Here is a 27,239-nt window from a genome sequence, read left to right as displayed (position 1 = left end):
GAAAGGCAAGGGGAGCTGTCCACATCAGGCCTTACCCTACAGGGATGAACTGCATCGCCTGATGTTGAGCAGCAGACCCCTGGGTGCAAGAGCTTCCTACATGAGCACTAATGGATCACTCTTGCACCAAATAGTACTTTTGCACTTGAGTCCAGTGGTTAAGTAAATGACCCACAAATAAATCTTAAATGGCAGGTGATTGTCCACACATATCAAGGATCTACCTTAAGGATTTGGACAGTCTCTGCCACCACTGCTGGCCCGGGGACTATGGGGCCCATTGGTCCCATGTAAGGGGTAGAAAAAGTTTACAATAGATGTTATATGTAAATAGTTATTCCAGTCACTAGATGGCACTGCTAGGTAGGGAACCCCCTTAGGTAGGTTCTAGCGCAGGCTCTTAGTCTGACTTAAAAGGGGACTTCCTTTGCTAGTAACAGTGTAAGGAGGAAAGTAGTAGGCCATGCTCTCGTTGGCTAATGTGAGATGAGAAATGTGAATGGTCCATATCAGTAATGTACCAAAGCAATCCAAACAGGTTAGCTAGCTAGACAGGTCAGACCTCTGAAGCTCACTGTAAGTAGTGAGAGATAGTTACAGAACTGACAGGCAAGCTAGTTGAGCAACTGAGACTCCAACGAAACAGTAAGAATGTGGCTAGCTCCCCAGACATACCTTTCATGACAGGGACCCAGTGAACAGAAACTACTACAAAACAGATCCTTTTACCATATAAAGGGAACCTCTTATTCAAACTGTCTTCTGTGCCTGTAGTCTGAGTGTTACCAATAGAGAAAAGGCAGAAAAGTAGGTAACAGGAGAGGGCCCAGAAGCCCGGTAATCTTTGTTCTGTTTTATTAATATCAACATTGGGATTTGTATAATAACTTTGGAGAAGCTGTGCTAGTGACTGTGAATAAAGCTGATACTATGTCCATATGCAAGATTGTGTGGATCTACAGTTTATTCTCCTCTAAGTGTCTCCTCTATCAGCGCCCTCACTCTATAACAGTGATGGGTTCCCTAAGGGTTAACTTTGTCATTTACTACAAACAATTATTTTTTACAATATCGCACCCACTGCTGCCAATAGGAGGAGCAGGCATTAACACAAAACGTTGCCAATGCATTCAGCATTAATGTCCAATACAGACACATAGGGCAATCTGCAAACGATAAGCCCTTTTAGCCAAGTAGCAACTAGCAATATACCATTTAATAGGTAAATTGGCAGCTCAAGACATAATTTAACAAGCAAAAAGTTTGGCCCATGTGGAAAAGCTACTATCTTCTGCTCTCTCAGCTGAATCTCCTCTGTTACTTTCCACCCCAATCTAGCTGCCCATAGCTAGTATCATCAATGGCCATATTATATCCAAAAATCAGGTGAGAGGGAGTGGGAGTGGTGAATGGAGCAGGGGGGAGCTGTTGATTGGTCTGACATTGGGCGAGCAGAGCACTTAGCAAGAGAGGCAGGGTGTATGTGCTACAGGGGAGGGGGGTGCTGGGAGAAACATCTGAATGGCATTGTGCTTCTATATGGTCATGGAACTCCTCGGTGACTGATAATATCCTTATATTTTACAGTAGGGGGTACTTTATTCACTATATAATGTACCCCCTACTGTAAATAAGGCTATTAGATGTTACAAATGAATTGGTTTATCATATTTAAGCAGGGGGCCAAAGATTTGTGTATGTAAATTGAGGCCCATGGCCCACCCTACAACTCACCTGCTCTGGCCCTGTCCCACCTGCACTAGATGGAACTTATGGGGGGGGGACTGGAACAGGGAATCATGGAAGATTGCAAAGGGGAGGGATGAGAGGGTTCAGATGGTCCTTAATGGACCCTATCTGTCTAAAGTTATACTACTTTTTTCTCCAGCTGTGGATCCCAATTACAATTTATTCTACACCTTATCGTGTTTAATTTTTTGAGTTGTAAGAATTTATTAACACTACCAATACAGAATATTTTTTGGGTAGGTCTGTGCTGTTACTTCTGTAGCAGGGGGGTTTCTGGTAATAATCAGTTGTAGGGTTGGAGGTAGTGCACATTGCAATGGACAAATTAATAAATTGCTCAAGTGAAAGGTGTGCAAAATAGGCTCACAGTATGGGGAGAAGTGATTGAGTAGTTTAGCCAGTTGCTTTGAGACAACCAGAAGTAAGCAAGCAGAGACAAAAAAATACAGCACTTTCTGAAGACAGTGGGGGCAGCAGGGGTGGTTGAAGCCAGAAAGGTGGGGGGGGGGTGTAGCAGCCAGAAGCAGGGGAAGTTCTTTGATGTGCAAGTGGTGTGTAAATGTGTTTGGCAGTAGCTAACAGTAATAAGGAGGTTGTGCGTGGGGGAAACAACAGGTGACAAATGCAAGTCAGTTTGTGTGTTTCTTATTAATGACTTGATCTGACATCAGAATGCACTGTTTAAAAGGATATAGTACACAAGAGCCATGAATATCCATTAAATTATACACATATAAATGGTGCCCGTATAATTCCAACCATGGTCAGGGCCTATATTACAAATTTACTGGCAATGTTGGTGTCGTGTTCAGTATCCCAAAACAAGAACAGATGCCAAGGTTCCAGTCACGGCTCACGCTTCTGCTTTTAACAGCCACCTTTCACAGCGGGAGGAGCCCTTCGCTACTTTGATGCCACCAGGACTTAAAGTGAGAGAACCAAGGAGAGAGTTCTGGGCAGACAAGGGAACAGGAACATCGGACTGGAGTAACAAGGGAAAGAGCTAAGCATAGCCGAAGAACGGGCCACAGGTGTCCCCAACGCCTTCCAGCAGGAAGGCGCCTTCCAGAAAATTTTCCCTACTGTAGATTATTTAAGAATATGATATATTTAGTTTTATTCTATTACTATTTATTTCTTTGTTAAATCATACTTACTTACAGGTATATTTAAATCTAGCTAGCATTTTTCAACATTGTCTTTGAGCAGCACCAACTGTACACATTTTGTCCTGAATGAATTCCATATTTTATTCATTTGCAACACAAGGCTTGCATTAAAACTTCTCTTGGTGCTCTAAAGTGAGCATGCCCTAGTTATTGCCTTACTGCAATATGCTGTGACAGCGCTTACAGGCACAAACATGCAGCAATACTGCCTAGAAGAAAAGTATGCACGCTGCGCCCAGAGAAGTGCCTAGAAAAAAAGTGAAATCAGAAATACAAAACACAACAGCAAGCCTTCCAAAAATAAAACTGCATTAATAAGCCACAGAAAATGAGCCAGCGTAGCATTAAAATCAAAACACTGCAATTCAGAAAAGCTATTTTCCATGTTAAAGGAATAGTTGCTGCTTTGTAAAATATACAGATCATTCTTAAAGGAGAACTAAACCCTAGAGATGAATATTTTATATAATAAACTTACTTAAATTAAAACAGCCTAAAGGTTCAGCTTCTCTAATAGCAATGATCCAGTTCTTCAAAGTTGTCACAGGGGTTTCCCATCTAGGATTTTGTGACATGCACATGCTCAGTGGGCTTGAGCAGCTGTTGATATGCAAAGCTTAGGGGTTGTTGCAAATCACCAAGCAGAAAATGAGGTTGTCTGTAATATAAGCTGATGCTACAAAGCTGATTATTAAATTCTGATGCTAATGATGCTGGTTTCTAAGATGCCATGTACCAGTAATCTGAATTCTTTACTAATCAGCCTTATATTGTGACATATGATGAATATTCAGTATATTGTGTGTTGGCCCTAAGCTCCATAACTGACAGCAGCACAGAGCATGTGTAGTGAATCAGCAGAGAAGGTGCCAATGTAGAAAAAAACATTCCCTTCCCATAATGTACAAAATCAGATACTATTAAATAATACTGTTTCCAAAGAAAGTGCAATTTTTAATGAGCTTTTTTTTTGCTTTATTAAATGTGGCAATTAGTAAGAATGATTGCTTTGAGAAGTTGAATTACATTCTTTACTATCAATGGTACTCCCATACAGTATGTAGTAAAAAGCACTAAGTTTGCCCAGTGGCAGTAACCCATAGCAACCGATAGAATGCTTGTTTTTAAATAGGTGACCAATAAATGCTACCTGATGATTAGTTGCTATGGGTAACTGCTTCTGGGCAAAGTAAGTGACTTTTATTAAATAACACCCTTGGAGTTCATTGTCAGCACTAAATTACATCATATACCACTGATTTATGATGTTAAATGATCATTAAAGAGGTCTTTGGAGAACTTAATTCATTCCAAATTATTTTGTGACATGAAATGTAATATATAAGCTGCAGTCACACTGATTATGTTTAAATCATTGTATGTCATAACAGTATGCATGCTTACTAACAGGCTAATGGCTGAAAAAAGCAATAACCAAAACAGCAGCAAAAAAGGATAAATATCTTTTATCATATGCTATTTAAAGTGAGGGTTGCTGCATTGTTGGGGCTTCATTTTATTCAAGGTTTTGCTTTCCCTGGTGCTAAGTAACAAACTTTGATGGGGCTAAAAGGCTTAAAGCAAGTTTGCCATGAAATGCAATGATTTTCAGTTAGATTTCCATCAGTTTGAGGTGGGTGGATATTAATGAGCTGGAGAGAGTGCAGAGACAGGCAACTAAACTGGTAAAAGGGATGAATTAATTAAACTATGAGTAAAGACTATCAAGGTTGTTTTTTTCTGGAGAAAGGGTGCCTGCAAGGGAAAATGTTTACTCTTTTCAAGTGCATTAGAGGACATTACAGACAGATAGTGGGGGATCTTTTTTTCACATGAGAAAATAACCAGAGGCCACCCCTTTCAGAAACAGAACTTTCATTAGAAGCAGCAAAACATCTTGTTGGGGTCAGCGAGGTTGTGGAATACCCTGCCAGGTGATGTTGTGATGGCTGCTGATTCTATTAATGACAACCCAAATTAACTATGCATCTATACAGCTAAATTGATTGTTTCGCTGTACTTGGCAGAGATTGTGGGCCTTGGCAGTATGTTTTTTTTGTATTTTTTTTTTTAGAGCTGCATTAAACTTTGATATGCCTCATTGCACTACACAGACATTCTGGTTCCTGGCAGTATAAAAGTGGCAGCCAAACTGAATATGTTTTACTGTATTTCCAGAGACTGGGTAAGACTGTGACTGCAATATCTGCAGTTAGATTAGCATAGGTATGTGTGTGAATACTGTGACAAGCTGGCTACCTGTACACACAGTTTTTGGGGGGAAATTAGCTATGGTAGGCAGGTCACCATAGGGTCAGGAGCATAAAGACAGGGACACCATGTTCTTCAGGCAAAAACACAGGTTTATTTTGGCAAACTCTTTCCAACAAAAAGATGACAGGAACACAGTTCATTAGTGTTTCAATTATATAATTCAATATGTATATAATCGTTGTCTGATTACTATCATGAAAAGAAAATACCAAAGGGGTTCAGGATAAACAATACACCAAACATAGCTCCCAACATTTTGGAAATAAAGAGTGACAAAAAAGTTGGCGCACGCAATTTTTTGACCACACCCTTTTTGTGGCCAAACCCCTTAATTACTATGTCCATTTTACAAAATTTGGCAGGTTATGAAAGTTTCAACATATTTCTGTGTTTTTTTTCTCCGGTTATACAGTTTTGCTAATGAAGGTGAATTGCCCTTTAAGATGTGAGTCTAACTACTCCCAAGGGACCAGTTATCTTATATTGTTACAATTACTTATTTGCTTGTCTCAAAATTGTAACAAAAATATTTTATCTGCAGCTGTGACTGTTCTGGGCTCTGTGCCAAAAGAAACATTGTTTCTTTTTCTGGCTGTTCAGTGCAGAGAAAAACGGGACTTTCTAGTACAAACAAGGGACTGCAGGTTGAGCTGTCAAAAGAGGGACTGTCCCTCTAAAAAAGGGGACAGTTGGGAGGTATGCTATAGGCAGAAATAATTCTGACTTCTCCAAGCGCTGGTGTCAGATCCTTGATCGTTGCTCTCTGGACCTGATCCTGCTGGAATCAGGTCCAGAACTTAAGTTGGTGAGAAGTCATCTTGAAGCATTTCAAACTGTGCTCATTCCTATTATAGCAGCGGATAACAAAATCGACTGGCAGGGTTGGCTGCAAGAACAGATAACTAAGCACAGGGCAGAGATGATAGCATTCAGGAACTACAAGAGATTGAAAGTGTACCAGGACTACAAAGAGTCCCGGGTATATAGCTAATTATCGGGCACTAGCTCCTTTACCTCTGGTATACTAGCTCCTATACCTCTGGTATACCGATCCGGAATCAATGGATCAGACAGTGAAACTGAGAGCGGAACTTCAAGAGTGCTGACCGGATGCAGTGCGTCACCTCCCGCGCCAATGACTTTTTTAGAGGAGACCGTCACCAAAGATCCAGGCAAGCCAACCGCCTGGCAGGAAGTGGCGGCAGGAAGCACATCGCCAACACACGCTCACGACATCAAGCCAGGCAAAGGGAAAAGCCAACCTAATCTTCAACCTGTCAGCATACGCACCCACACCTGCAGAGATGGCTTTGCTGCGCAGAGGATTGAGCTTTGTTCCAATGGTGAGTAATCATCCGTTTGAACATGTAGTAGATAACTATAAATTTACACACAACTGAGACTGCGGGAACATTTCCATACGGAAGGCAAGACATGGGGGGTTGAGATGCATTAACAGAAGGGAAGGGGGAATGACCCTGGTGATCAAATGCATGGAGTACCTGTGACAACATCTTCAAACCCAAGAGCACATATGATCCCCCTCTGGTAAAATCTTCCATCGACTGTTGAACAATAATACACTGGCTGGAGTATCAGAATAAGCGCAAGTGGAGGGGTAACTTAAGTCCAGTAGAAAAGGACGCTATTTAGCCTTTGAAAAATAATACAGATTTAATAATCAAGAATGCAGACAAGGGAGGTGAAATAGTGATTATGTACTACAGTTACTATAAAGCAGAGTTCTTGTCACAATTATCGAATACTGACGATTATGGTAAGATCACCTTTCACCCCACAAGTAAGTTTAAAGGGGAACTTAAGACACTTATCAATCTGGGGATATCACATGGTTGGTTATCAAGAGAGATGTTAGAATATTTAATGCCAAGTAGTCCAGTTCTTCCGGTCATATATACACTACCAAAAATACAAATACAAATTTGGAAAGCCCTCCTGGGAGACCGATTATAGCATCCACAGGGTCACTTAATGAAAAGATTGTGCAGTTTTTGGATGTTTTGTTACAACCATGTATCACCTCCATCACCATTTATTTAAAAAATACTACTGATTTTTTGAATGTGATCAGAAGTGTTGATTTGCCTGTTGATAATTTACTATTGGTTAGGGTGGACGTTCAAAGCTTATACACCTGCATACCACATGATACAGGTTCAGAGTCAGTAAAGCGATTGATCACAGACAATTCCAATTATAATGGTCCACCCGTGGAATTCATTCTGCAACTACTTGAGTTTGTTTTAAGGAAAAATAATTGAAAATTTGAGAAACAATTTTATATACAGCGGACAGGAACAGATATGCCTATGCAACTGCGTTCATGTGCGACTTTGAGAGAAAGCATATCTATGGTCACGAATTTTTAAGAAACAAGTTTTTACAGGTGCTGCAGAGACGGTCTTTTTTTTCTTTGGACTGGTACACCAAAACAATTGGAATTGTATGTGGATAGCCTTAATAAGCTAGATACACCAATTAAGCTTACGATGAACTACAGCTCACAAGAGAGAGTTTTTTAGATGTCCATGTTTATAAATTGAACAAGAGATTACAAACACGTATTTACACCAAGGACACGGCTAGGAACACATTGTTACACTTTACAAGTCACCATCCCAAGCATCTACTTAAGCATCTCCTTAACCTTAACTCAGTCCCAAATGATGTGAGTGGTCCGGATTGATAGCTATCCCAAACAGAAAGAGGAGGATGTAGGAAAAATGGGCCAGAAGTTTTTGGAGAGGGGTTATCCTCAAACACTGATTAAGAAAACTATGGATACGATAATGTCTCTGGATCATGAACAATTGTTAAAGAAAAAGGTGAATCAGTCAGAAGGTGAAAGTAAAGGTGACATGTATTATGTGATACCTTGGGACAGAGGGTTCCATGCAAACCCAGGTTTAGCTACTCTAGAAATACCAGCCTCAAGGAGCACTTAAGTCCCTCTGACCCAGTGGGGAAATATACACAATCCCAAATGCAACATTTTCTAATACCTCGTCCAGGAGTATACAAGTGCATGGTTGTGTATTAATAATAATAAGTTGTGAAGTGTAAAACACTAATTCTGGGAGCAGAATTCAGGCACCCAATGATAGGTAAAAAGTATTAAATCAGGCATAGGATGACATGCAGGCCAACCATGGTGGTGAATGTCATCAAATGTCCATGTGGTCTCATTTATTGCAACAAAACCGAAAAAGAAAGGATCAATATGCATAGGGCCAGCACCAGGGCAGCACTGGATATGTAAGATCCTGATAAACAGGACATTGCCCAGCAACCAGTAGAAAAACACTGACGAGAAACTAGGCATGATCCTTCCCAATTTAAATGCATGACCATTGAGCACATACCTAAACCGCCCAGGGGTGGTGATATCGAGAAGCTGTTATTAAAACGCGAAGCTTTTTGGATTTATAAGTTGGATTGTGTTACCCCTAATAGGTTAAATGGACAACTGCAACTAAACTGTTTCTTTACCTAACTTTGTTTTCAGACATGGTTTCATGACATTTACAAATTCTGTATTATTCCACTTTACAGGAACCTAAAAAATAATATCTATTTGAATAGGAAGTGAATAACCTTGTAACTCTGTAAGTAAAGTTGTTCTGTATTGTTTGTATGTAAAAGACAAAGTTTCTTTTTGTAAAATACAAAGATTCATTTATATTTTGCCAAACGAAGGGGTCGGTGAGTTCCGAAAGCTTGCAATTGTTTTCTATTCAGTTAGCCAATAAAAGGCATCACCAAACTTTACATTTTCTGCATTTTTTCAATGGCTAACACGGTACAACATTTCAAAACCTTGAAAATGGACACATTTCTATACACCTGGTGATGTGAAGAAATATTGCACATGTTGTTTGAATGGAGAAGGAGAAAAACCTTGTACTGACATTCTTAATATGGACTTATGACTTCATCTTTGCGCCAGTATTCACTAATGGGGATGGGTACTTAATTGCAACACTCATACTGCGCAATATCCTTGAGATAGGTCCCCATGTGGGGCCGAAACGCCAGATAAGATGTAAATTTGTGTGAAATAAATCAACATATATTCACAAACAACAGTGAATGCTGATCCTCCATTCATAAACTGCAACATATTTGATCTTGCACCTCTGGCTTTATTGGTTTGAGTGCGGGAACTGTGGGACATTTTATATATAATATTTTAGCACTTTAATAACACATATATAAGAGATTTTAGCACTGTATTTAAATTTATTAATAACCTAATGTATTTTATATATGGGTGAAAAAATGATATTGTGTAATATCACATGCTAACACTAAATATGCTGGCCAGCCATACATTGGTGATGTCACTGGCACGTTACAAACAATGTGGGTGGAGGCTATTTTAGTTGTGATTTGATATGTATCTGTACCTTGAGAAAGGTCCCAATGGGGGCCGAAACGTCGGTTGTGCATACCTTGCTATAATACAAAATTTTTTTTGCAAAGACCCTTGGTGTTGTTTTTCATTTTTCGTACATGTTTTGGTTTTACGTGCACTAGGGCAGCTATGAGGTAGCTATATGGAAGCTGCTGCTTTCAGTACGTACTATATATATATATATATATATATGCGGTATATCACACAATGTGGGTTCTGCAATGACGGCCCCATGGGCTTAACTTTTCCTGTGCCGGAGGTTGGTGGCCGCAACTCTAGTGCAGAGAGTACAATTGGGCTCTCCTGCACTAGAAAAGCCAAATTTACAGTGGGAAACATTTTTTAGCTCTTAAAGGTACCAGGAGCGGCTTTTTTGCCACCCCCAGTAACCTACCCGCCGCTTGCCTCCTGAGGTGAGTTTTTCGATTCACTTCATTGGTGCAGCGCCCCTGTATATATATTAGCAGTGAGCATGATTTGAAGGTGTTGAATTTGATAGACTTTTTTTTTTCCCAAATTAAAGGGGTGGTTCACCTTGAATTAACTTTTTTTTTTTATAGTTTTTTATGGTTATAGTCACTGGACCCATCTAAAAATCAAAAACAAATGTTTTTTTAATCAAATAATTATTTTTTTTATCTTTTTCTCTTTAATAATAAAACAGTAACTTTTACTTGATCCCAACTAAGATACTGTATATCAATCCTTATTGGATACAGAACTAATCTTATTGTTGTTGTACATATCATTCTGGGGTCTGGCGGTTTGTTGGAAAGGAAGTAGCACATAAGCGAAAGGTATCTTTTAGATTGCACACAAGACAGGAAAAAATTGCGGCTTGATCCCACTAGTAAAGGATTTAAAATTTCCAAATGTGGCTCACCCAGTGCAAAAATTGGACCTGGGTGTACAAACCCCAGGTCTATCACGTTCAGGTGCAGCATTTACACACCTAAAGCATGAATTGAAAATTATCGCAGTAAATGTACCACACTCACCGATGGCATCTGGTGGCTCGGGTGCAGCGCCCCCGAACCCGTAGCTTGGGGAGTAATGTCGATAATTTGTAGAAAGGACACGCACTCCAGGAGCCAGTCGGTGACGATAAATGAGACTTTATTCCAAAAGAGCTAAAACAACGGTCCTAACGCATTTCATATCTGAAGATACTTAATCATAGGTACCAATGATTAAGTATCTTTGGATACGAAACGCGTATCTTTTAGATTGTAAGGTTTATTAAGCAGGGCCCTCTTTACCTCTTCAATTAGTTCTGAAAAGAGGCATCCCTCAGGGGCAAGGTAGGGGATTGCCATGGGAAGTCAACATAAGGAATTTACCCATTTGGCCAAGGTCTTGAGGACCAGTACCTCAGATAATTGTCCAGGTGAGAGTCATGATAGCCAACGTCATTTCAATAGGACAGCTAATGCCAGGGTCTGTTGATGGGGAGACATAGGAGTTGAGCTCTGCAGGGAAGGAAGGAAAGAATTAGTACCATGGTGGGCAATTGGAGAAGTTATACACACTGTGGTTCACTGTTGTTGTTCATTTGCGTATCTATGACTGTGATTCAGAGCTAGACCAACAAGTAGGCATCCAACGCAAGTCCTTGTCCTTACTCCATACAACCACCTTAACAAAACCCCGCCCCCCCGCACACAAAGAACGATGTTATGGTCTTTGTACCCTAGACATCTGTTTCTTCTGCCTACCCATAGTTCCAGCCCTGGGCTGGTGTAAAACAGGATTAGTGACTGTGAATAATATAGTGAATAATGTACCCCCTCTTGTAAAATATAAGGATATTATACCGAGGAGTTTCATGACCATATAAAAACACGAGGCCGAAGGCCGAGTGTTTTTATACAGGTCATGGAACTCTGAGGTAACTTATAATATCCTCATATTTTTCAACTGGGGGTACTTTATTAATTATAATACACAAATTTTAGTGAGTCATGTGACAGAAATTACATCACTACTCACCGTTTATAACTGATGACATCACTACTCACCGTTTATAAGGATATAATTTACAAGATATTCATGGCTTTTGTGTATTATAATAATAATAATAACTGTTCCTGAATTTGCAATCTGCAAGACCTATGTGGCTCTCCAGTTTATTCATTACTAAATGTTCAGAGAAAGAGTCTCCCAGTAACTGTACTGTACACTAAAGTCTTGATTTGGCAATCCTACAACAAAAGCTATCATTCCCCTGATACACCATGATACAAGCTGATCCCAATTAGCAGAGTTAGGGTAGAAACACAGACTGCCTAGGTGGATTCCTTGTATGAGAAAGCACAGTGCATTCAGCCTGCTTCTGTAGCAGAGAGGAAATGTCAGTGAAACCTACAGCAAAGGCCCTCGGCTCAAGCCAGAAAACAGGCTGCATTTTAAAGGAGTGGGACAAACAACTTTGGAAATTCAATGTTATGAATTGAGAATTTGCTTTTAAGGAGATTTTAACCCCTGTTTTCTTTATTGGGAAGTTACCAGATGTAGACCCTTTTCCCCCGGCCTCCCATCACTGTAAAGCATTCCTAGGTTTTTGTCATTTCTTTATCTGAATGCTCAATGCACACGCACAGACATAAAACATAAAAACATGATCAGCAGAAAAAAACGGCACCTGTCTGAACTGTTAGGGCAGAGACACACGCTCAGATTCGGGGAGATTAGTCATCTGGTGACAAATCTCCTCTTCTTTGGGTTGACTAATATCCTCGAACTGCCTCCACGCCAGCTAGAATATAAAGTTTCTTTGTGAGGCAACTTCAGGCGACTTTGGAAAACGAAGCGTTTTGAGTGCCATCTCGCCAGCGATTTTCATTCTAGCCGGCAGGAATGCAGAGGATGCAGTTCGGGAAGATTAGTTGCCACGAAGAAGAGGAGATTTGTCGCCGGGCGGCGTGTCTCTGCATTTATAGGAACATTCTGATAGTGTTACTCCCAGAAACACAGTAAAACTAAAAAGAGGACTAAAAGAAGACTTTTTTTTGTTAAAAATATGAATTTTGCTTTTAAAATTGGCTGCTACATACAGATTTTTCTGATAAACTCTTTTGATATGGACATGGTTAAATATTAAACATGGTTTCACTGCCATCTTGTGGACTATGCTTGAACTTATCACAAATTGCATTGTTCTTGTAAGTTTTTTCCAATTGATGAACTTCAAGTACTACCTGGAATCAACCCTCCCCCTGCTCCCATCAAAAGGATCCTTCCAGCCCCTACTGGCATTTATTTTTTTATTGTGGTCTTTTTCTCCAGTCCACTAAAGTTTGCTACTGGCAGGGAGGGGACATATGCACAGCTGAGGGTGCACCCAAAGATTTTTTGAAGATGGGGCTCAGTCATGTGTAGTTACTGCATCCTGGTGTAATAAGCAGCAGATAAAGTGTGTGTTCCTATTCTTACCTGGGGGGTTGCTGGCTATTTCTTTTTCTGTTTTTCTGCTTATCTCCTACAGGCCATTAGGTACCAACATAAAGCATCCTTAATATGAACGCCAAAGGTCTACTGAACAGTTTGTACATTGTTTTCCTAAGCATGTGGCATGTAGGGCCCTAAATTGAAAATACAACCATAAGATCTATCATTTCATCTACTGCAAAATCATACCTCAAAAAAGTATGCTGACCCCTGAAAATGATATGATTTTGGAAAGTACACATTCTCCCCAATGTCCAATATATATATATGTATACTACTGAATATTGCAGATCTATTGGTCCAGCTGTGGAACTGTGTAAGATCAGCAGAACATGCTGGAAGTGGTTTTCCTTTTTTTTTTTTTTAATATGCTGTATGGTGGGACATTTTTTTTGACCATATTGAGAAATATTGAACCAACACCTACCACAATGGGATGTCAAACAAGATCTTTTTGGAACTTGAGTAACTGAGATGCCCATAATTTATGTGATTTCTCTTATCAGATTAGGAGGCACAAATGTACTTTAGCTGTGGAGGACCATGTGGATATATCCAAACACCCGATAATAGTCTCTGCATTTATTATGTTTATAGGACTTTACCTTAAATCAGGTGCAGAATCTTAAATTCAAGAAAGATTCCTCTGCAGACATTAGAAAAATTGAAGAATTGTTATTTAGGACTTATTAAATATATATATATATATTACTTGTTTGCTTCTTTCTTGTTGTGCTATGTTTGAGGTTGCTATATTCAATCTCTTTTGCCTTGTGTGCCAGTGTCTTTATAGTCCATGCAGTAAAATAAAATGATGGCACTACCAGGACTTTAAAAAAAATGTGCACAACAATGGGGCATTGTCAAAAAAACATACTGAAAAAAAAACCATACAAAAGTCACATACGGAGACTTTTATGGGAGAACATGGAAACCCCCAACCCCCATAGAAACATTCATTAATACCCTAAGACCTCAGGACCTGGCACTTTTGGATAATGGATCTTTCTGTAATTTGGATCTTCATACCTTGTCTACTAGAAAATCACATAAACATTAAATACACCCAATAGGCTGGTTTTGCTTCCTATAAGGATTAATTATATCTTAGTTTTGAGCAAGTACAAGGTACTGTTTTAATGTTACAGAGAATAAGGAAATCATTCTAAAAATGTGGATTATTTTGATAAAATTGAGTCAGGGCTTTCTCCATACCTGTATAATATTTACAGACAAGTAAACATGTTTTAAATCAAAAAGTACAGTAAATTAAACACAATATTGCGATGCATCACAGACCTTCAGCTTCAAGCCCTTTAATGAGAACGTGCACAAAGTGTTGCAAATGAAAACTCCACTAAGCCAATTTAAAAAGATAATTTTTTTACACCGACAGGACAAACAAACGATGTGTCAAATTAAATTAATATGGTTTTAATTTTTTTGTGTAATTGTTTATTTTAGGGATGGAGTTTTAAAATAGGTATTAAATTTGCCCCTAATTCGTTCATTCATATTAACAGTATCCTGACAATGAAGGTGATTTGGTATTGTACGTACTGATGGCATGATTTCAATAGGTAATGTCTAGGCCATCACTGCAGGAAGTATATTTCCACTAGGTGGAATGGCATTTGAGAAGTTACTTTGTAAGGTTGTTTCAAGGCAGAACACACATTAAAAGTTGGATAACTTCCGTTTTGTATGAGCACTTTTAGGTTTGAAAGAATGCCTTGGTTTTTTTCACTAGAACATATTATCTTTCCTGCTGGAGCTTTTGTATATGATGAAGTCTCTGTCCTGCCGTTCTCTGAACAATTTCCAGTCCTTCAGTGTCCAGGTCTTTCAATAGTAATAAGACTACTACATGACAACGAAATGAGAATTCAATAAATCTTATGACAATATAAATCTACACAGGATTCATTCTTTGCAAAACTACAGGTTATCCAAGCTAGGAAACCACTATAGTCTATACATACTGTCTGAAAAGAGACTTTTCAGCCTTCATATCATTTAACATTTGTTTTGTGCTCTGCAGTTTATTCATTATTCAGTACAAAGAGGTAAAAGAAAAGCTAATAGTATAATTTCATTTAATAAATATTTTAAAAACAATCACAAAACGCCTATTGCCTACTCACAAAGAGTTCAGAATCACAATCCAAGGTAAAAGTAGAGACTCCTCAGAAGGATCTGCCGTTTGCATGTGATATGACATGCTTGCTGAACATTGACTTGTACATACACATACAGGTAAGTGGAGCTTGATCTGTGTGTGCACCATGGGTGGATCCGAATAACTTTCTATCTGAACACCTTTTAACCCTATAGTGGCTGGACTGCTCTCACCAGATTTACAACACAAAACAATATTGCCCTATGTGTGCTTCCTTCTCTCTTAGACATTTTTTAGTACATTTTATATATGGGTACCTGAAGTGGGATTGTTCTTTGCAAATGTCACCTCCATTTTTTTTGTGACTTTGCTTAGAAACACATCCTGTAGATTGTGATGACAAAATTATCTGTTACAATAAATATGGGAGTTGTATGTTTTGGTCTACTGAGTGTCTAATAGGGATGTAGCGAACTGCCGTTTATGTGTTCGCGAATGCCGTTCGCGAACACCGGCAAAAAATGCGAACAGTTCGCGAACTGTTCGCGAACTTCGAACATCCGAAAATCGTTCGATTCGAACGATCGAAGGATTTTAATCGTTTGATTTCATTCAATCCAATGGCTTCGATCGTTCGATTCGAACGAAAATCCTTCGATTTTAGCGATCGAATGGTCGAATGGTCGAACGTTTTTTGACGCGAACGCCTATTGGCGAACGTCGCGCGACGTTCGCGAACATTCGGCGGACGCGAACAGTCGAAGTTCGCGCGAACTAGTTCGCCGGCGAACAGTTCGCGCGAACTAGTTCGCCGGCGAACAGTTCGCTACATCCCTAGTGTCTAACCCATTGCTAACCCTTTCTACTGAGCTATTATTACACAGAAACTAACAATATATGCAAGGGTGTGCCCAGAGAGAACACTGGCTTCTGTCTGTGGATTTGTACTTTTTAGGGGAAGTACCTTTATGACACTATTCAGGATAATTTAGCATGCAGACAAAACCAAAGAAGGAAAAGTTACTGCTAAGTCGGTTTTGTTAGATCAGTAATTATCTACCATAAGTATGTTTCAAGTCTTACACTGTACCCTAATATTTTCCAGCAGAATTGTGTTTAGTACCATCTAATATCCCTGGAATGAACTTAGAATCTCTGTGTTTAGGGAACAAGAAAGCATTTAAGTTCACATTTTTCCCCCACTTGTTTGTGCTATCTGTGTTTTAATATTTCCAGATTTTAATATTACCAATAAGCAAAAAAAAAAGGATCATCAAAAATAAACTGTTAGGTTCAGAGACGGGCCATGCCGGCCGGGCGCCCTAGGCAACCCAGCCGGCCAGCTCGCCCCCTTCTTCTCCTGTGGATCGGTGGCGTGGTGACACTCTCTGACTCCTTCTCCTGTGGCTCTGTGACACGGGCTGTAAAATTTTATGCGCATGCGCAGTGACGTCACATGCGTGATCGAAAGGGGAGCGGGCAAGCTGGGTGTAAGGTGCGTCCGGTCTAGAGGTAGGCAGAAGAGGCAGCTGCTCAGCGCCCCCTCAATCGTTGCGCCCTAGGCAGCTGCCTCTTCTGCCTACCCCTAGTTCCTGCCCTGGTTAGGGTGATACAAGAGGTAATTCTAAATTGGTCAGTAAAATTTAATACCACATACCCTTTCTTTAAAAAAAAATAAATAATAATAATTCTTTATGTAAACATACAAGCGAGATTTAGGGGCAGATGTATTAAGGATCGAGTTGTGATTTCCACAAAAAAATCATGTTTGAGGGTTTTTTGGGTCAAAAATAGATTTTTCAGGTTGAAAAAACTTAAATTTTTGAGTTTTTTTTTAAATTTAAATCGGTGAAGAGTTTTTATACCCCGACCCTGGAAATAGCTTGAATCTGAAAATACACCATATAAAACCTGCGAGGTCATGTAGGCGTAAATGCCAGAGCTCCCTTGAACCATTTGAAGATGTTAATAGCCTTCATGATGTTCGATTTTTTTTTTGGTGGGTTTTGCTCAAAAACTCGATCAATTTAAGTTTTTTTTTCCCCGACAACTTGGTCAATTCAAGCAATTCAGGTTAACCCTGAACTCGCTGATTAAATCTGTCTTAAATTCGAAACCATTCGAGTTGTGAGTTCATTTGAGGTTTAAAACATCTCACAAAGCTCTAAAATTTGACCTTTGATAAATAACCCCCATAATGTAAGCGTATTTAGAGAAGAGACCAGGTAGATACTACATCTATTTTATATACCCGCCTTTTTTGTAAACTTTCTGATTAACACCTGTTTCTTTATGTTTTAAATAAGGTACAAATGTTACACTTCTATCAGAGATCATGGCATTCAAAAAACTGTTAACGCTAAAAGTTTTTTCATAATGTTTGCTATACTCTGTTTATATTTCAGCACATACCCTTTCTTTCTGCTACCATCTCTATCTGGAAAATTTGTCCCTGGGGAGCAGTTTCATGCCTAGTTGTTTACGAATTTTGCTAAAATAAAAAGGTAAAAATATCAAGAGCTCACATTGATCATAATTTTAAAGGCCTATAATAATTGTGGTGCACAACCTAAGCAGTAAAAACTGTAGAAGCACAGATCAGCAGCATAAAGAAAACAAAATAAAGTATAAAATGGTAAATTTAACTGCAAATGGAGTTGATTTCATTATGATTAGTTAAATAGTAGCATATTGAAATCTACAGGGGAATATAAAGTGTTATACTGGGGTACTGAGAAATAATACTAAGGTGATCTACATTATATGCATTGATTTTAAAGTAATTTTTCTGGTTTACACATTCATTTTTTGTATCTGCAGTACAACTCAGAAGTGTTGGTTATCTTATTTTACGGTCCTTACAGTTCATTTACCATCTATAAAAGAAAGCTGCTGGCAGAAAAACAGGCACGAGGAAGAAGCAGTATAATAGTGTTTTAAATCAACTGGAAGACAAGAAATATGTCCTAATTAAATGACTAGACAAAAATAAATAGGAAATAATAATGAATATCTGTCCATCCCTACATTTTAAAATGACTATGCAGAACCTTATCCTTAATTTACATTGACATGGTTTCAAAATAATCTGTCTAGTGTATTACTATTTTATTTTTATAAACATAATTTGGATAAAGGAATATATACATGTAAAACAAACTTTATGTATTTTGCCAGCAAGGTTTTCTTTCCTATTGTAAATTTAAAGGTAGCAGTCATGTAAGATTTAGAATACATACAGACTTAAAACCACTCACAAAGTTAACGGTTTATCTACAAAGCCTTCTTAGAATCAGTGTTTTATGTATACTATTCTTGCAATAATGCAATTACATGCATATGCTGCTAAAGGAACAGTTTAAGTATAAGCTTAACAACTGGGTAAATAGATAGCCTGTGCAAAATAAGAACATGTTTCTTATATAGTTAGTTAGCCAAAAATATCATCTATAAATTCCAAATTGACTGGATGCCTAATATAATACCCAGAACCCAACTTCCTACTCATGCATTTTCAGTAACAGTTAATCAGTGTTTAACTCTCACCTGGGCTCTGCAAGTGTATGTATGTATGTATGCGACAAGGAAACTAAGAATGTAAGCTCCACTGGAACAGGGACTGTGCAAATATGTTGAAAAATAATTATAACCATTTAGTAAACTAGTTATAATTAAATACAATCAAATCCTTACTTACTTACGTCCATGATACAGTTTAGCAAATAATTTTCTAACTCTCTGGTAGAGCAGTTATGGTCTGTAGAAAACTCTACGGGGCAGATTTATCAAGGGTTGAATTTCGAGGGTTAAAAAACCCTCGAATTCGACCCTTGAAGTAAAATCCTTTGAATTCGAATACCGAATTCGAAGGATTTTAGCGCAATAATAAAAAATCGTTCGAATCGAACGATTCGAACGATTTTAAGCGATCGATTAAATGATTTTTATTAGTTAAAAAAACTTTGAAAGTGCTCTGGAAGGTCCCCATAGGCTAACATTGCACTTCGGTAGGTTTAAAGTGGCGTAGTATGAAGTCTAAGTTTTTTTTAAAGAGACAGTACTTTGATTATCGAATGGTCGAATAGGTGAACGATTTTTACTTCGAAACGTTCGAGTATAAGGGTCTGGTTTACCAAAAATTGAGTTATAAATTTGAGAAAAAAAACAGTCAAAAAATGCAAACGCGAATATACTTGAAAATATTCTTTGGAACCTCCAATAGTCAGGATTTATTAAAGAATAAAACCACAAAAAGTCGCGAGAAAAAAACTTGTTAAGCAAAAGCTGGCGAGGTTCAATAAGAATCGTCTTTAACAGCTTTAATTATATATTTATTTTCCCATTTCATTTAAACATTCTTGTTTTTTAGCCCCATTGAAAGTCAAAGGAGTACAGATCACTGTATAACAGTACACATATATATATACAAAGTCATAAGGAGCACACAGCCACATGTCCAAATATAAAAGAAGAAGAATATTAAACTGTGATATTAATAATATTAATAGCAGTAAATATTACATTGATATGAAACCTATAGTGAAACAAAACCAAATCCCTATTTTTTGGGTTTTAGATGGTCATGAAACTCCTCAGTGTCTTCTAATATTCTTACATTTAATAATGGGAATGCATTGCAATAAACAAGATAGTGTTATAACTTTATATCAACCACTTGTAATATGTTTTAACCTTACTTCTCATAAGCCACTAGACAGGAAAAAAAAACACAAAATAAACACCTCTTGTTCTTGTTCCACCTCTTGTTCCAGAAGGAAGGGAAGTTGGAGAATGTTTCTATCAAGAGTTACTTGAGAAAAACAAATGACACTTTTATTTAGAAATGTCTCTATTTCCAAGTCACGATGGGAGCAAGCACCACCAATATGGGATATAAAAAGATACTAAAAATACAAGTCTTTGTTGGAAAACAACAGACAGAGATTGTGGATGCTACTTAATGCAGGGAGGGTCTATTGTTGCGTCGCAATGTGATGTCATGTTTGACCTTTAAAGGAGAAGGAAAGCTACGGAGGCATTTTATTGCCAATAGATTAGCTGCAATAGTGCAAGCTAGAATGCTATATTTATTCTGTAGAATGTTTTACTATACCTGTGTAAAAAGCTCTAGAAACTCTCTGTTTGTTTAGGATAGGAGCTGCAGTATTAACATGGTGTGACATCACTTCCTGCCTGAGTCTTTCCCTGCTCTGGGCTCAGATTACAGTAGAGAAGGGAGGGGGGCGGGGGAAGAGGAGCAAACTGAGCATGCTTTTGCCCAGGGCAATGAGGTTTAAGCTGAAGGCAGGAAGTCTGATACAGAAGTCCATGTGTACACAATAGAAGGAAAGAAATGCAGTGTTTCTTTTGACAGGGGACTCAGAGCAACATTACTTTGGGGGTTTACTGGTATATTTAGATGGACCTTTCTGATAAGGCTTACTTAGTTTTAACCTTTCCTTCTCCTTTAACCCTGTGTAATTTTCTTCTTCCTCTTAGTGTGTCTGCTCTCTATGAAAAGTTCTTGTTGCACACATGTAAACACATGCAGTAAAAATTGTGGCTATGGCTGAAGCTCCCTCCTGATCTATTCTTTTCAATACTCCTTGGATCATAAAAAGGAAGGAAAAACATACAGTAAGCGAATGCACTGCTTTATTGCTAATTACAGATTTGCAGCCATACTGCTCTAGGACAGTAAAGGAACTCTCTCTGGATAACCAGACTTCATACTTGTGCTTCAGATCTGCTACTACTAAGTTGACTTCTGGTACATCAAACATCTGTCTATTACTTGGAACACCAAATAATTCAGGTTCCACTCACAGGATCTAGAGTGTATACCAGCAGGTTTGTCTTTTCTAGAACATGAAGGCTACTAACCCTGATAGATTCTATTCTGCCCAACTTAACACTCATGACAAAAGTTAATTTCTTTAGAATACTCCCATTGGCTACCCCATAGAATGTAGCAATGACAACTTTAGCACTACATTTAGGAGGGGTGGGAATGAGGAGGTATTTAGGTGTTCCCATCCCCTAGCTTGCCATATGACAGATGATAAGAACAGGGCTGACCTGCTCCTCTTGCTGCATTCATCTCCTCCTGCCTGGATTTTACATTCAGTGCAAAAAGCAGAATGCAGCATTCCTCAGGGAACAACTGCTTGTTAATTAATGACCCTCAGAACAAATCCCAATAATTTAAATAGCATATCCCTTCCTTGGCCAACTTACATTTTCATTGTGAGCCAGCCATCTATGGTTTAAAGTAGAAGAAAAGGCTTTGTGCACTTGGAGGTGCTCCCCATGTTAGGCACCCCAAGTGATTGTATTGACTTACCTGAAACCCTGAGCTCCTATCAGCAGAAAACTGCACTGGCCCGGGGTTATACCAGTGAGCACCACAGAGCGATCCTCTTCTGGCTTCTTCTTTCTTCAAATTTCCCGGGGCAATCGCATGCTCAGTTGAATGAAATAGCCAACTTTTTAGTTAAGGTTCGGCCTTAAAGATACAGAGAGCTCCATAAATCTAGCCATCAGCCATACCCAGTAAAGGTAAGTATCTGCTATAAAATCGACCATTATCACTTCATTAAGTCACATAATTAATTGTTCTTCTCATATTCAAAATGATAGCATCTTAAAGATACTTTCATTGATCTTTCATTTCATAAATACTGAGCATCAGCAAAAAGTTTGAAAACCTCTCATCTAAATAAATTACAGATTGCCCATGCTGCCTGATCATTTCATGTGCCTTGTTTTAAATGTAAAGCTAGCATTTTGTTTGTTTACCTTAAAATCAACATTTAGGGGTGTATATATACTGTATATTCATTTCTATGGGATTTTGAAAGGCATATTTATCAAAGGATGAACTTTCACTTTAACCCAATGATAAATAATCAGCGAATCGTGCAAATTCGCGCCTGCCAAATAAATTCGTAAATAATATGTTAGAAATGTTTACAAGTATCATATATACATGCATATTTTGTCATTTTCTAAAAGCCTGTCACATGTTTCAAGATTAAAATGAGATGTAATAAACATGTATACACAATGAGCTCATAAAAAACAGACAGGCAATTTTAATTGGCTCCTCATACAAACTATAGTAGGTGTGAATATGATAGGGTGGTGTATAATGTACTCAGAAAATACATCAAACTTAAATTATAGATGTCCTTCCTTAATGCTCTTGCAAGCAGATGGATCATATTTTATATTCAAACAGCTGTTCAGCCAGTACTTAGTAAAAAAAGATATACAATCTGTTGTTTTATCAATATCTCCCAAAATACCAAACAGCTGAAGCCCAAAGATGTTATATTCATTAACAAGAATCCCTTAAGAGTAGAAGGATGGATGATTATGGTTAGAGCATCCCGGTATCAGGAAAAAAAGCATGTGATATTTTACAACACACTGATTGGCTGTAACTGCTGATTTTCCTGATGCAAATAATTGTATCTGAGCTACTGTGAGTTGCCCCATCCACCGAACTGAATCTGAAGTTGAGCTACAGAGACATGTAAGCTACAGCTACAACCCCATCAGAACCTGGCATTCAGCTAAGGAAGAATGTATGATTGTGACCTGGCCAGGGTTCAGTAAACTTCATAGTTAGCTGGCTGGTACAAAACTGGACCATAAAAACCAAGGTGGTGCAGTTAAAAAAGTACCTACGTCTATGATAAAGCATCCCCTTTGGCACAAAAAGCATAAGGCTATTCCTGTTTGAATGCTTTTACTTTGAATATACACTTTTTTTTTAACTGCCCCAACTTGGTTTTGATGGTCCAGTCTTGTGCCAGACTGCTAATTATGAAGTAACAGTTTCTGCAACGTCTCCTAAACTGAAGGTCTGGGACATGTGTATCTGGGCCCCCTACATACTTTTTGAGTTCTCCCCATCGAGTGCTATTGGTTTGTTCCTGTGCCTAAATTCCAGGGTTCAGTCAAGTTTGATAAAAATGTTGGTCTGTGGAAATTTGTGCTCCTTGTGGAAAACTGAGCATCAGAAAATACCTTTGTATAGCTTCCTATTTAAATCTCTATATGTAAAACATTCCCATTTATTTATTCTGCAAAAATGCATAATGGAGCACAGTTAAGCAATGGGAATGTTTTACACACAAAGAATATACAACCTACAATTGTATTTCTTGAGCATTTTGTTGCCCATGGGAAGCACAATTTCCAGCAGGACTACATTTTTCTAGAACTTTACTAAACCCTTGACAGGTCCACATTATGAACCACAACAAGTTTCTTTACATAGGAATATCTCTATATAAACAAGCACCTTTCAACAGCTAAATCCTATGTATCAGACATGGAAAATGTCATTATACAGGATACTTAACTGGGAGATTTTACTTCCACAAATTCTCTGTAGAACCAAGAAGTTAGAAAATGAAATAAGTTGCAATATTATGGTTTCCCGATTTAGGACACAAAATATCGAACACATTTACAACTCTTTCAGCTTCCTGAATCACACCAAACACCCCTCCGCCCCATTATAGCCTGCATTGACATCTTGAGCCACGTTGATGGCAAGCATAGGGGATATGGGAATTTACAAACCAGTTGTATCTTTGTGTATATTAAAAAATAGGTTTTGGATTTATTCTCTATAGGTATTATGAAAATGTAATTTCATTTTCTGGGTTAATGTTTTGAAATGAAAATTTAGGAAGATGTAGAAAGCTTCAGTTGTCATAAAACATTGTTATAGGAGTTGAAGAGAATGGCTCCATTTGGTCAAGATATTCAAAGGAGAGGATCTAGGAGGAAGCACAAAGGCAAAAGTATATGATATTGTTTTTACTATCACAATAAATGGAACCAAACTTCTTATGAGTAGTTAAGTTAAAGAGAGAAACAAGGGACAGTGCTGCATGTGCCAGTTAATGTTCGACAACAAAATATATCAATTAACATGAATACATTTCCCATATTATCTCATTTTTGGTAAGACTCTTCTAACAATCTGTAGAATGTAATGTAACAATATTGCAAAACACCAATATTGCAAATGTTTTACTAGTAACTTTTTAAATTAGAAACATTTGTAAAGTCACCTACACTTTTCTTAGTGCCATGTGTTTTTGTTAGTAATTATTAGGAGGTTGAAGGTGTTATGATCCAAATCAATGGGGGCTCAGAGTGTTAAGTTTCTAAATCTGATGTTTCTCTTTTTCTAAGTTTCTCAAGGGTTTAATAATACAAATAATAAAACAAATCAGAAACCTGCACAGATTCTCCCAAAAGAGGCTGAGAGTGGCAGTACCACATGGTATGAAAAAAATGGCTTTTACACAGACACTGTCTCACTGCAGGCAGGGGGGGGTCAAACAGAAGAGACAAAAACAGAAAGTTTAAAGTGCCTTGAGGAGAAAAACATTGGTATTATTGGTGGCCTAGTAACAGTCTTATTAAGTGATGGGCGGATTTGCGCCGGCATCTCGTTTTTGACGCCGGCGCCCGTTTTTTGACGCCGGCACCCGTTTTTGACGCCGGCGCCCGTTTTTGACGCGAATTTTCTCAGGCGTTTCGCAAATTTATTCACTGCCGGCAAATTCGCTGCGAATTCGCGCCTGGCGAATAAATTCGCCCATCACTAGTCTTATTGTTTGCCAAACCTCAGTTAAATTTTTAAAAGAAAATCGCTAAGAGCAGTGTCTGGTGAGAGTTGCAAACAAACACGGTATGAAAAAACTGGCTTTTGCAAAGTCAGTGAGCTCCTCCTCTCACTGCAGTGAGCTCCTCCTGTCTCATTTGCTCTCAGCTATGCACTGGGCAGTCTTTACTTTGGATCTCGCTCTCGCTCCCCCTCCATGTCCCCTTCATCTAGTTCTTCCCATGCTGCCTCTCCAGTCTCCCTCCCTCCTCGCATAGTCCCTCTTCAATCCACTGCCTCCTTTCTTCCACCCACCATCTAAAATTTCGCTTCATGGGGCAGATTCACTAAAAGTGGCTAATGCTAGCAGGGACATCGCCAATTCACTAACAGACGTAGGCGCCAATTCGCTAGAGAACAGGACCGTCACTAGCATTCAGTCGCACTTTTTGCTCTGGCGAACGATCGTTACTCCGCAAATTAACTAAAGTGAGGATTTTACTGAACTTTATCTCTTTCGCCAGAGTTGCCTTCACCACCTCAGACCAGGCAAAGTGCTAAAAAGAAGCTAGATCTTCCTCAGTCTTCTGTCACTTACATCAAATCCTGTGTGCTGAAAATGCATTAAAGTTCCAAAAATGCTGACGACTTTTCCTTTTTGAAGCAGACTTACCTGCAGAAGTCCTTACTTGAACTTTTTTTGGCTGACAAACTTTTTTTTGGGTAAGGGTAGGACTACATGGATGATTTCTGTGCGGGCATCACGTCGGATGCGACAGAAATAATGTAAGTAATGGAAAAGTCGGAGGAAGTCGCAGCGTTGATCTGATGCGACACGACAGTCGTGTCGTGTCGGATAAACACTGCGACACCATCCGACAATGCTATTACTTACCTTATTTCTGACACTTGCGACGTGATGCCTGCGTTTTTGAGCAGCACATCAAATCGCCCAGAAATCATCTATGTATTCCTACCCTAACCGGTTTTCTCAACACTTTTCATAATATATGGAACGTTAATTTTGGGCTCATGTGTAGGGTATTATTTAAACTCTCTTGTCTTTATTAAGGTTCCCTGGACATGTGTAATAAAAGTGGTAACTTCAAGCATTTGCACCAACATTAATAATAAAGGCTTTCATACAACTAAATTACCCGCCCTATGCAAATTGACCTAAGCGCAAAACCACTAGTGAATTTTCGATAGGCACAAACGAACACTATATTGCTATTAAATGCTCGCACTGTCGAAGTAATGCTAGCGAAAAGATGCCAGCGATCGGCGCCCATGGTGCAACTTCGCATATTAGCAAATTTTCACCTGAGGAAGTTGTGCAATTTTTGAGAAGCCATCGCTGGTGACAATTCACCCTTTAGTAAATCTGTCTGACTTCCACTCACAAGTTCCCTCTCCAGTCTTGCTCTCTCCTCCCACCTTCAATCTCTGGTCCCGGTTTCAGTCTCCTCTCCACCCCCTTTCCCCCTCATCAGTTCATGAGGTCACCCATAGCAGGCCACAACAAAAAAACCCAAAAGACTACCAATGCAGGTACTTAGTCCCAAATAAGGGAAACACAATACACTGAAAATTGAAATCAGCCAGGGGGATAAAAGCATTACAGGCTAAAAAGTATAATTGTGTAGAAAATAAAGCCAGGCATGTAGTTATAAAGTCACCTCTTTAGGAAATTAACCACTGTGCACAGAAATTGTAGATTATAATGCATAATGTACCCCCTACTTAAATTTATAAAGATATTAGCATACCTCCCAACTGTCCAGTTCCTCGTGCGACAGTCCCAATTTTGACAGCTCAACCCGCAATCCTGAAATATTACTGAAATTTCCCAACTTTCTCTTTGATCTCCTGCACTGAACAGCCAGAAAAAGATACAAAGTTTCTAAAACCAAATTGGCTTTTAGCAGAGAGCCTAAAATACATGGCAAGTGCACTTCAATACTTTTGTAACAATTTAAGATAAGCAAAGAAACTTTTGTAACAAATTAAGATAAGCAGGTCTCTTGGGGAAACTTTGACTTGCAGTTTAAAGGGCAATTCACCTTCATTAGCAAAATTGTAATAACACATAAAAACACACAGAAATGTGTTCAAACTTTCATAACCTGCCAAATTTTGTAAAATGACCATGGTAATTAGGGGGTGTGGCCACAAAAATCGGCATGGTTAACAACTTTTTGTCCCTCTTTCTATTTCCAAAATGTTGGGAGGTATGTATTAGTTGTCATCTCTGAGTTATGCGACCTGTATAAAAGCACATGGAAGCTCAGTGCGCTTGTGCACATCCACCTCTGCTCTCCTTGGGCAAAGACTTTGTTGCACTAGGTGTGCCCATTGCGTAGCAGAGTAGCAGAGGATTCTCCATTCTCTGATACATACAGACAGGCTATGGCA

This window comes from Xenopus laevis, chromosome 9_10L (genome assembly GCF_017654675.1).
Source record: "Xenopus laevis strain J_2021 chromosome 9_10L, Xenopus_laevis_v10.1, whole genome shotgun sequence".
NCBI classification, from domain to species: domain Eukaryota; kingdom Metazoa; phylum Chordata; class Amphibia; order Anura; family Pipidae; genus Xenopus; species Xenopus laevis.
The sequence above is the reverse complement of the archived record's forward strand: the minus strand, read 5'-3'. Positions refer to the sequence as shown.